Below are 12,561 nucleotides of genomic sequence, written 5' to 3' on the forward strand. Positions count from 1 at the left end.
ACGAGGCCAGTCACTCTTTCTAGTTGTATCATTCTGGCAATCAGCCCGTGACAGTGAAGCTTTCCTGTTCGATCAGATGTCCACTTGCAGTCTCAGATGTTGATGACAGCAGTATTGATTGCATCACTGATATCGATTGGGTTATCTGTTTGGGTCTTTACATACTGCAGAGAAGACAGATCAGAGCACAACGATTTGATCTCTTCCACTAGTAAAAACAAGTGGTTGTACAATATTCTGCGCCAAACATGTCTGACATATTACTGGTAGACTCCAGGACTTATCTATTCGAGGTGCAGGCAGATTGTGGAGGGCGAGTCACTGCCTTTGCATATACAGCTCCAGGTTATCTGTACGATCTAGTCGAAGACTATGTCCCTACAAGAACTCTCCGTGGCATCGAATGCTACTTAAAACCCCTAACATCAAGCCCAAGACATTCAGCGCTTTGAACTTTTGTGAGCCATAACAACTAAAAGTTAAATAATGTGACATTATAATCAACAAGAACATATCCTCTGACACTGTGAACAAGATTTAGTGAGAACACATGTATTGTATAATTCACCAGGTTCAGCATGATTTATGGAGCGCTCTGGAAAGACCATCGATGAAGGTTTATTTTGAACCTTTGAATGACCTGTGCAGTGTTCAGTTGAAGCGAGGCAGTGAGCTAGCACATCTCTATGCAATGTACATTCTTTGGCAAAGTGCCAGTGTTTACCTTTGTGTACATGTAATTGATCACACCGTGCGTTAACACAAACGAGTTACTATTGATATTCAGTTGGTGCGACCGATACAGTTGCATGCTGGTGTGGCTGGGGAGGGGAGAGGTAGGTAGGCAGTGTCTATTTGTAGCGAGGCAGTGAGCTACCACACCTATCCAATGTACATACTTTGGCGAAGTGCCAGAAGTTAAACCTTGGTACACAGTATATACCTTTGTGTACATATAATGGATACCACCGTGCGTTAACACGAACAAGATACTATTGATTTTCAGTTGGCGCGATCGATGCAGTTGCATGTCGCTCGGGTGACATGTAAATACTTTGGCAGACTGCCAGTTTTGACGTCATAACACTTCTGGGTATATGCACTTCTTGGTATAGGCCCTGCAATAAGTCTTCACTGCGTTCAAATTAATTCGACTGATATGGACATTAACAGGTTTGTATGCATATGTGTGGGGGTGTGTGTGTGTGCGTGGGTGCGCGCGCGCAAATGATTGTCTGGTCACTGGATTGTCTGGACGAAGTTGGCAACAGTTGTGGGATACAGGTACTACCGGCCGACATATGTACAAACTTAGATCATCACTAAAATCTGGTCATAAAATTCGTCGTCGTAAAATGCGTGATGAGGTTATTCTTTCACGTCTGAGACTTGGACAGTGTGGGATAATTACCTACAGGAGTATTATAGATAAATCGGTCTCTTCTAAATGTGGCCGTTGCAATTTGGAGATGCCTGAAAACATCAAACATTATCTAATTACATGCCCTGGGCATAACAACATAAGACAAAATCTCAGAAGTGCTGTACTTGAGGTTGATGATGTATTCTCATTAGAAACTGTTTTGGGCCCCAATATCATGTATGGGTCTGTGCATAGGGCAGTTTGTCTCGTCATCTAGAAAATATGATGTAATCTAGACAGGCTCTCGAATGGCTTAGACAGAATTAGTTCTGTGGTTTTAAATCATTTTAACACTCATCTGAACCTACAGCTTTTTTATTGAATGAGTATTTCATGTTTCAGAAATGGAAGTGATTACTTAAGGTATCTAATCCGTAACACGAAGCAGAGGTTATTCCATATATGTATACATCTATCCAAATTAATAGTGTTGTCGTTTCTTTTATCTTAGCTAAACGATTCCTTTTGGCAATGGAATTACATATGATTGTTTATTAAATCAAGGCAATGTGTTGGGCGCAAATAGGCCTCTTATTGGCCCACGTCGCCCTAAAACTATAAAACCAACCAACCAACCATCATGGTGCATGGCAATACTCAGTCAGACTGTGTTAGACATTTATGAATAAGATGAAATGGCGAAATTATACTGGGTGTTAGTATCTCATACAACTACAGAACACATGAAACATAATTAGAATACTTAAATGAAAATAAGTGAATATTGCTTTACACCACATCAGCTCACAGACACATTTACAGAGGAAAGTAAGTTTGTATGTTTGATTGCTACTATATGATCACCGTCTGTAAGTAATCTACCTTGTAACAGATTTCGATAAAACATTTTCATAATCTTTAGGGATTGGTTGAAATTTAAGTAAATCAACTTCAGGAAACTGTAACCCAGATTTGGCCAAATTATCTGCAATCTCATTCCCATGTATTCCAACATGTGCTTGGACCCACACAATGTCGCATGCAATGTACTTCATGCTTAAAGATGTATCCAACTTTAATATCTCATGCACAATGTCATCTCTAGATCCATTTGCACCAGCTTCTATGGCTTTGATTGCTGCCATAGAATCTGTAAAGATAATTGCTTCATGGTCATATGTTCATCTACCCATCTCAATGCTTGCAAAATGGACAAAAGTTCAGCTGCAAAAACAGAAAGGTAATCAGGGAATCTGAACACCTCAGCGATCGATAAATTGGGTACCCAAAAAGCCCCAGCAGTACGATTATTAGATGGTTCTTTCGATGCATCAGTGTATATATGTGTGAAATTAGAATAATTTTCAGACAGAAAGTCTTGAGTTATCACTTTTATTATGTTTTGGTCCATTCTCTTATTCACGATTAAATTGAGTTGAGAATTCAATCCAGGCTTCAGCAGAACCCACGGAGGTGTGACAGGCGGAGCAGAAGGATCAACTGGGTTACAGTTGTAAATACCATGTTGATCAGCTAATCTCTGAATATTCAAGCCAAAGGGTAATTTGCCATGAGTCCAGTCACACATGACATATTCCACACAGTCATTAACAATCTCAGTGACTGCATGGTATTTGTTCTTGGTTTTCATTTTCAAGAAATATTTCAAAGATACCTGTTGTCTTCGAAGGTGAAGGGGCATTTCTGAACACTCAACTTGAAGAGCTGAGGTTGGAGTTGTACAATATGCGACTGTGCATATTCTCAAAGCTTTAGACTGAATTCTATCAAGCTTATTAAGATGACATTTAGCCGCCGACATATACACCTGACAACCATAGTCAAGTCTGGACAAGATAAGGGCCTTGTACAGCAATAACATAGTTGACTTATCAGCGCCCCACTTTGTTTTTGAAATACACTTTAATAGATTGATGATCTTGTTACATGTGTTATACAAATGTGTGATGTGATGAGACCATGTTAATCTTTGATCAAAATACACCATGATGTGAAGGACACATTAGTTATCTCCCTTAGACCGGTTCAGTGCGCGGCAAATGTTATGTCTGTCTGTGTGTCCCTTCGAAATGTGAAAGCCATACAATGTCACGTTCACCGTTGTTCGTCGGAGTTTGTAGGGTTGGAAACTGTCATATATGTACTAATAACGAAGAGGTGAGGTGAAATTGGGTTTAACGTCGTACTTGAGAATATTTCGCTCATATGACGACGTGCATGCGTGTGTATGTGTATGTGCGGCTGCTTATACTAGCCCAGACCGAAGCTGGTTTTATAGTGCTAGCCAACTGAGATACCATGCCGCAGTGAAGCATGAATACCCCACTCAGACACATTATACTGACTCCGAGCCGACCAGTCCTTGTTGTACCCATTAAAACCGAGCGCCAGGCAGGGTCCAACAAGTACCATATTTTAACGTCTTTTGGTATGACGCGGTTGGGGATCGAACCCGCGACCTTCCGCTCTCTGAGCGGACGCGCCAACCACTACACCACGGAGGCGGTTTAATACCGAAGAAAACAATAAATTCAAGTGTGCAGAGACGAGTTTAATTGTGAGTACGGAACAGTAACATTAAGACAAAAGACGACGTGTGACTTTACAAATGACTTTATTGGACAGCTAATCCGTGAGTAAGTGAGTTTAGTTTTACGCCGCATTTAGCAATATTCCAGCAATATCACGGAGGGGTACACCAGAAGTGGGCTTTACACATTGTACCCATGTTGGGAATCGAACCCGGGTATTCGGCGTGACAAGTGAACGCTTTAACCACTAGGCAACCCCAGCGCCCCAGCAAATCAGTGTACATTACGTCATCAAGTGGTGTTAGTAAAGATGTGTTTCATAACTTCGAACGAAGTAACAATACATAATCTACATGCAATTATAGTTTAATCATCCAAGTACACCAAATATGGCAAGATAATAGTAGGAGTAAAACATAAATATTTAGGTCACGAAGACATTGCACTCATCAAATTCAACAGACCGTTGTCACGACGAGCCGACTTATTCGTGACAACTAATGAACAATCAAGATAAGAATGCCCAGTGATCACAAATAGAAGTCTATCCATTCATTTGTCACACGAAAACTAAAAAGGAGCGATATACTTCAGCTGAGCAGGTTGCCACCAGATCAATACGTGGCAGCGTCTGTTCAGCCGATCTTATCTCTGGGCAAACCAGCAGTATGGAACTGTGGACGTATTCTATGACGGGTCGGGGTTTGACAGCACTAATCACAACAGAGTTAACGCTATTAAGAGTTTCTGGTGTTATGGTTTAGAAATTACTGAGATAAAAGGCTTGTGGGTTTCCTTTAAACCAGCAAAACAACACACAAACGATTTATAATACTCAATTATATACTGATCCTCAATGAAAACGCATAAGGGTGTTTTTTCAGATCATTTTTGAAACATAAGTGAGAAATACTAATGATGCACTGAATATTTGAAATGAATGTTAAAGACTTGATCAGGAACAGTTGTTTGAGTTTAAATCCACTTCATACTTCCGGAAACAGAAAGATTCGTGAAAACGCATTTTAGATCATTCATTGAAAAACAGCAAGGCAATCCTGACAATGAAAATGCACGTGCACTTTGTGAGGTCTTTCCCATATAATGCACGTGTATAGAGAGCTCAGTAGCCAGTCTTAAACATGTGAATCTGCAGCAACGTGCACACGCTGTGGGACTCCTTGAAGCCGGCTCTTTACAAAATGTTGTTGGTAGGCGCCTTAATGTCACCCAGTCCACCATTAGCTGTCTTGTGAGTCGTCACCAGATGACAGGGAGCATTGCCGACCGCCCTCGACCAGGACGACTTCCGGCTACGACGGCCAGACAAGATCGACAGATGCGACTGGCACACCTTCAAGATCGCTACAGAACGGCAACAGCAGAAGCAGCAGTATGTGCAACAACAACCACTTGTCTTTTCGGACGGTATTGTGCGTCATTTGTGGATGGAAGACAGCGTGTTTACAGACGTCGTGAGGAACGTTATGCAGGCCCATGTGTCAGACAGAAAAATCGATTTGATGGTGGTGGTGTAATGGTTTGGGGGCATCAGCGCACGTTTCAGGAGAGATCAGCTTGTCATCCAATCAAATCAAATCAAATAATTAGAGATTTGTATAGCGCTACATATCCAGAGTCCTGCTCATGTGCGCTTAGTCGAATGCTCGTTTGAAGAGGACGGTTTTGAGACAAGATCGGAAACCGATTTTCTGACATTTTCAGGTAATCTACTCCGGAGTACAGCACCCGCTCTGCTAAGTGTCCTGCCCGCGTATGGTGTGGTTCGGACAGATGGAACATCTAAGCTTTACTGACTAGCTGATCTGAGTGACCTTTCAGGCTTGTGAAGGTTGACTAGTTCCTGGAGATAGAATGGAACAATCCCATTAATGGACTTGTAAACAAACACAATTGTTTTACAGGGAGCCAGTGTAAGTCTTTCAGGACTGGTGTTATGTGCACATACATATGTATGCGTGTTATGAGCCTGGCAGCTGTGTTTTGAACATGCTGTATCTTGCCCATGTACTTCTGCTGTATTCCATAGAGTAAACTGTTGCAGTAGTCTAGACGTGATGTCACAAATGCATGGGTTAGGCATTTTACTGATGGTGTGTCCATGTACCTGCTAATCTGTCTGATGTTCCTTAGGTGAAAATATGCGGATTTGCAGATGTTACTGACGTGATTTTCCATACTTAATGTTGAGTCAAAGATGACACCTAGATTTCGAGCATGGCTTTCTGGTTGAACAAACGTGTCTCCACTTTGAACTCCAGGGACATTGAACATTGATTCTCTCTGTTTGGAGCTAATGATGAGAATCTCAGTTTTGTCATCGTTCAATTTCAGAAAATTACTGTTCATCCAACATTTGATCTCAGCTATGCAATTTGCTATTGCCTGCAGGGTATTCTGTACAGAAGATGCAGTTTGTGGCTTGAATCCGAGATACAGCTGAGTGTCATCAGCATAGAGATGATAGCTGAGATTGTGGGCTCGGGCTATATCACCAACGGGTATGGTATATACAGTGAACAGGATTGGGCCTAGGACTGAGCCTTGTGGCACTCAAAACCTTAATTCTGTGCTCTCAGACCTTACCCTATTGATGACAACTGATTACTTGCGTCTTGTGAGATACGATTGAACCCATGATAATGCATCGCCAGTGACTCCAAGACGTAACTGTATACTCTCCAAGAGAGTGGAATGGTCTATTGCCGCTGATAGATCCAAGATTAAAAGAATTGCCGCTCCCTTGGAATCAACGTCATTCTGCAGACTCAGCAAAGTTGTTTCTGTGCTGTGACCTATGTTGTATGATGACTGCATGATATCACCAAGATTGTTGTCCAGGAGGTGTTGTTTCAGTTGGTTTGCTACAACACGCTCTATCAATTTGGAAATGAATGGCGGATTTGAAACTGGACGATTCCCATGGCCTTCATTGCTCGCCTCTGTGACTCATTGCCCCATTGTCTCAATGCCTGCGTCAGGGTAGGTAGGCAGTGTTTAGTTGTTGCGAGGCAGTGAGCTACCACGCGATTGTGGAGCTTCATCGATTGATAGGTTATCTCGCTCATGTGGCATGCAAATACTTTGGCAGACTGCCAGTTTTAACCTCATATCACTTCTGGGTATATGCATTGCATGAAGTTGATCAAGCCTTGCAATAGGTATCCACTGCGTTCAAATTAATTCGACTGATATGGACGCTAACATGTTTGTATGAGAGCAGCTCCTAAGTGTTACGTCTCATCGAGTAAATATGAGGACAAAGTTTCTCTATCAGATGTGCTGGAGCAGCAGCGTCTGATGGGATAGTTGGGTGGGGTAGTGCAGTAATGGAGCCTGTTGTTAAGCACTACTTTCGGGTCCGCATGCCACAGTCCAAATATTTCCCATATTTGATTGGAATTGGAATTGGCATCGTCACCTTCTTTGGTATGCTAAAAGCAAAAGACAGAGTTAACGGAGCATGGTACGGTGAGAAGGCTCCGAAGTACAACAAAGCTGCGGCCGGAGTGGCAAGAACTGGAGTTGCGGATCAAAGCTTTCCTTGCTGCTGCTGTCAAAGGCACAATTACAGTTAAGTGAGTGAGTTATTATTGCAGCCATATCGCGACGAGAACATATTTGACATTGAAATGGAATATGTGTATATTATAAAAACCTGTCGACGAAGGACAGTAAAACAACTAGAATATCACAATTAGAAATAAAACTAGTGTGGAATGTTAAAACTAATAGCACTATTTGGACAATACAATATAAACACCGGCTATAGATTGCCAACAACTGAAGGTAGATCACCATACTAGGGACCATGGGGATTTACAGTACATTTGCATCCTGCATGGACCCTTGCTTGATTTACACCATCCTTCAGCCGTTAGCAATTTAGCAAATCTAGCCATACATTAAAAGAACATGTATTCTACGATTAAAAAAGTGGAACGTTTTAATTTACTTCGAACGTTTTGGGACTTACGTACCCTCTCAGGAGGACAATCATTTTACAGTACTTTAACCCCCCTCGAGTATACAGCCACTAAAAATCTTAGTCAATTACAGTTGAAGCCTGCAAACTATTCACAGAAGAGCGCGCAGAGAAACGCAAGGAAATATGTCATATTTGCTCATCCGGATCAAAAGGTGTACAAAAATTATGAATCTGATAATGAGCTCCTTATTCATCAGAAAAGGGCAGAAAATCATCTGTTCTCTTGTTAGTGCACGTATGCTTCTCATTTCGGCAACTGGCACCAGTCATTGCTTGGGGTGTGTTGGACATATGAAACAACATTATGCTGTCATATTTATTCTCGTGTTGAATATTGTTCTTTTCTACCTGCAGTAAAGCATTCACGACATACATGTACTAGTATATGCCTCCAACTGCTGTTTTACTTTTGATGCTATTTATTTTGTAACCAGGATTGTATTTGTTCCCCAGAATTTTCTTAAAATATATTTTCCCATCACATCGGATGGTTTCATAATTCCTTTCTTATTCTCCATACTGAAAGGCCTCAGGCCCTTAGTACATATACTACAACCTGTAATCAGAAAGGATTAGTAATTTCGTTCTCACTGATATGACATGGAAAGTATAAACCGATAAGGTACGACCTGATTTCATTGATTTGCTGGATGATTTCATCAGTAAACACACATATTTACATTTGGATGAACGAAGAATCATTTCATATTTTTCAAGTCATTATATTTTAGTGAATACGGATTAAAAGTGATATTCATCATGCACAATCTCTTACAAAGGTTTTTCTCAGTGATATTGAAAACATTTTTGACTGTTTGTACCATCTTTATTTTAAACAGCACTAGATATTACTAGTATGTTGTTCCCGTGGTAGCTCTTCAGTGCATCTGGTACTGTACCACTATCATTTTCAATAACTTATTTGCTTCAGTAATGCTGATGGTGTCTTTCATTCACCCAAGAGGAAGTTTGAGCAGCACGGCTCAAGTCAACTGGAGTCTGGCAATCTTTAAATATCTTTACAATGAATTATACAAGGTACAAAATCCTTTCCACAAACGTGACACCGAAGACCCGGGTTCGCTTCCTTATATGGGTATAATGTGTGAAGCCCATTTCTGGTGTCCCCCGCCCTGATATTGCTGGAATACTGCTGAATGCAGCATAAAACTAAACTCACTCACTCACACTTTCCACAAACGGAGTTTCTATTACGGTTTCAACTATGTTATAGCCATGTGTCTATGACTCACTATCTTATGACCATGTGTTTATGAATCACTATCAAATAGTCATGATACAATGTGTTCATGAAAAGGTGGGCCTTTTCTGCTCAGCTGATGGAACTTTTCATAAATCCATGGAATTTCACGTCAGTTGTTCACCTGAAATGGAACGGGAACACGAAGTAAAAGTCAGAAAAGGAAATTGCCTCGAACATGAGTTTTGTCAATCAATCTTTATTTTCTTTGTAGTGGAGGCCATAGGCCCAGTTTTGTCAATGATGCATCGAATTTGGAATTGTATATTGTACTTATAAACTGATTAAAGAACAATTGAGCAAGGGTCGCACGGTGCTGTCTGACAAAACTTGCTCGGAAAATGCTTGAAAAGTTCTGAAATGTAGACACGAAATGGTTTCCCTGCAGGTATATTCTTCAACATGTGATGAAAGTTGGTACTTGGAAGTCATCCGTCTAATATGTAGTTTTCGGGGTATGAAGGACATTGTCTCTTGAGCTTTTAATATAAGTGGGTAAATCAGAGGAAACGAAATATCAGCCTGATCATTAGTGAACTATATCAGATCATTACTATTTTAAGGATGAAGATAAACACCTGGATCAAATTCACTTGTTTGGATTCAGAAGCATCAAGAAACAGATTATTGAAAAATCAAGAGTTTTGCTTCATTTTGCACTGTTGGATAGACAAATGATAAGAAAAATCAAATGTTTTGACCATATTGAATTTGTTTTTGTTTTCTGAAACTTCAAGCAACTGTTCGGGGTTTCTGAGAATTAGGAGACGTTTGAAAAGTACATTAATGTTAGACACCAAATAGAAACTGACAGCATAGCTTTCACATGATCAATTTAGATACTATCAAGTCGTTCGCGTTTGCTTTCTATTGGTGACTGTAACTTCGTTCTGTCATTGATCCAATTTTCAAACAGTACGTTTTCTCCCTTCCACTATGGCTGATTTAAAATCGAACTTCTTGGTTCCGCGGTAGACATTGCCCGATGTATGTAAGTCCCATTTCATTTAAAGTATTTTTAATTGATTTTAATCGTGGTATATATGTTCTTTTAATTTTTGGCTAACTTGCGCAAAAGTCACCAGCATCCGAAGGAATGATTGTATATCCAGATACCCCATGGCCCCTAGCATGGTGAACTAAATACCTCCAGTTGCTGGTGATCTTCAGCCCATTTATGTTGTATTGTCTATGATATTTGTTTAATGTTAATGTTACATTCTAGTTTCAATTCTCCATCCTCGTCATGAGTGCTGGGTAACGCTAATAGCTCTTCCCCCGTGTGGACCCGGGGCAGAATGTGTCCACAGCACCCCATTGCTGGTCGGGGAGGCTACGGAAGTCCCATTTCATTTAAAGTATTTTTTACGTGATTTTAATCGTGGTATATATGTTCTTTTAATTTTGGGCTAATTTGTGCAAAAGTCACCAGCATCTGAAGGAATGATTTAAATCCAGCTACCCCATGGTCCCTAACATGGTGATCTACTTTCAGTTGTTGGTGATCTTCAGCCCGTTTTTATATTGCATTGTCTATAATATTTGTTTAATTTTAATATTACATGCTAGTTTTATTTCTCCATCTGTTATAATTGAGTTATTTTACTGTCCTTTGTCGACAGGTTTTATAATTTAATTGCGTTCATTGTTAATTTATAACTTTTAAGTCACAATATGGCTGAACTATTTTTTTGCCGATGTGACTATCCATCTTAACTCACTCACTCACTTAATAACTAACGTAGTAATGTTTCCGGATAATGATTACATTCTTTGAGGCCTTACCATTCTGCCAGTGACAAGACTTGCGGTTGCATGCGGTTCCTCAGTTTTCCAATCGTATGACAAAATAGGGATTGCTTACGAAACCATTAATATACTCAGCAGCAAAAAACCCGTAAGTACTAATTCAAAATGAGATAGGCACTGTAATCAAATCATTACGGAAATGGACATAATAAGCGGATCAAAAACAGTTTTTGTGTACAATATCCTGACATATCAAGAAATAACTCAGCACAATTCCAAGACATTATGTGAACGTTTGGAGTCCATTCAGACTCTTGACTTCAGTATCTAGTGTGACCACCACGAGCGGCAATAACTGCAGCACAGCGTCTATGCATGGAGCGCACCAATCATTTGATGAAGACCATTGGCACCTGGAGCCACACTCTGAGAGAGGCCTGGCGCAATAAATCGTCTGTGTTTGGCCTTGGTATGACATTATTCAGTCCCCTCTGAATGTCATCCCAAAGATGTTCAATTGGGTTTAAATCAGGAATAATATGTCAACATAATGTTGACACCGTTCTGCTGTAGGAAGTCCCGTGTAGCTCTGGCAGTATGGGTCCGGGCGTTATCATGTTGTTGCGGTGGGGTCTGAGAGTTTGGTCGATGTAGCTCACCGCTGTGATGCCGCCTCTTCTCCCTGGACCAAGGTTCTGGAGCACCACAGGACCCACTCTCTGGTTCAGGCCTATTCCACCCCATACCATGATGCTCGCACCTCCCCATGAGTCTCTTTCCATAACACATTGGTCTGAGTAACGTTGGCCACGTCGTCGCCATATTCGTGTTCTGCCATCTGCAGTTGATACGCAGTACCGACTCTCATCTGTGAACAGAACAGTTCTCCATTGCCTGTATCGCCAGTTTTGGTGTTGTAGGGCAAACTGTAGACGTTCACGCCGATGACGAGGGTTGGGGATAGGTCCACGGTAAGGTCTACGGCAATGGAGGTTCCCTGCTGGTTAGACGTCGGCGTACTGTGTCAGTACTGATTGGTCTTCTGTGTGTTCCCACTGTCTGGCATGCTGTTTCGGATGCCTGCATGAAGGGATTCTGTTACATGCTGTCGCACAACATGACGGTCTTGTCGTCTCGTGGTCACCCTTGGTCTGCCAGTACGGGGGCGATCATTTCAGGTGTTGGTGACTCGGAAACGTTGCTGCAGCTTGTAGATGGTCCAAAAGTTGACCTGGAAGTGATTGGCAACGGCTTGTGCAGTGTGGCCACCTTCAAGTCTTCCTAGTGCCTGGTTCTTTCTGAGCTGTCGTAATTCGCGGCATCCTGCTGACGTTGTAATGTGAATGTTGAACCGTTCAACCAGGTTTGGGTGTGCATTTTATAGGGCTGGTCCTTGTGAACAGCACGTGCAGAATGAGCTGCATGAAAAACATGGACAACACAGTACCATCTCCGAGATCAGGTTGCGTTTTTGAAACCATTTCCTGGGTCCATTCTGTGTTTGGGAAGGAATGTCTTTGCTCAGGTAAAGTTGGAGATGTTGTAAAAAATATACCATCAAAACATTAAATGAGTTTACAGTTATCCGTTTCTCAGTTATCAGTTAACTGACGTTTCTTTTGCTGCT

General features: G+C 41.2%; 1 protein-coding gene and 1 long non-coding RNA gene across 2 annotated transcripts in view; both read left to right on the forward strand.

Annotated features, from left to right (window-relative positions):
• LOC124291465 overlaps positions 1-12,561 on the forward strand; it is a 79,241-nt gene that overhangs the window by 45,972 nt on the left and 20,708 nt on the right. The window lies entirely within an intron of this gene.
• LOC124291462 overlaps positions 1-12,561 on the forward strand; it is a 53,712-nt gene that overhangs the window by 33,751 nt on the left and 7,400 nt on the right. The window lies entirely within an intron of this gene.

The sequence above is a fragment of the Haliotis rubra genome, unplaced genomic scaffold (assembly GCF_003918875.1).
Source record: "Haliotis rubra isolate DU_JTF1 unplaced genomic scaffold, ASM391887v1 Scf492, whole genome shotgun sequence".
In the NCBI taxonomy this organism is placed as follows: Eukaryota; Metazoa; Mollusca; class Gastropoda; order Lepetellida; family Haliotidae; genus Haliotis; species Haliotis rubra.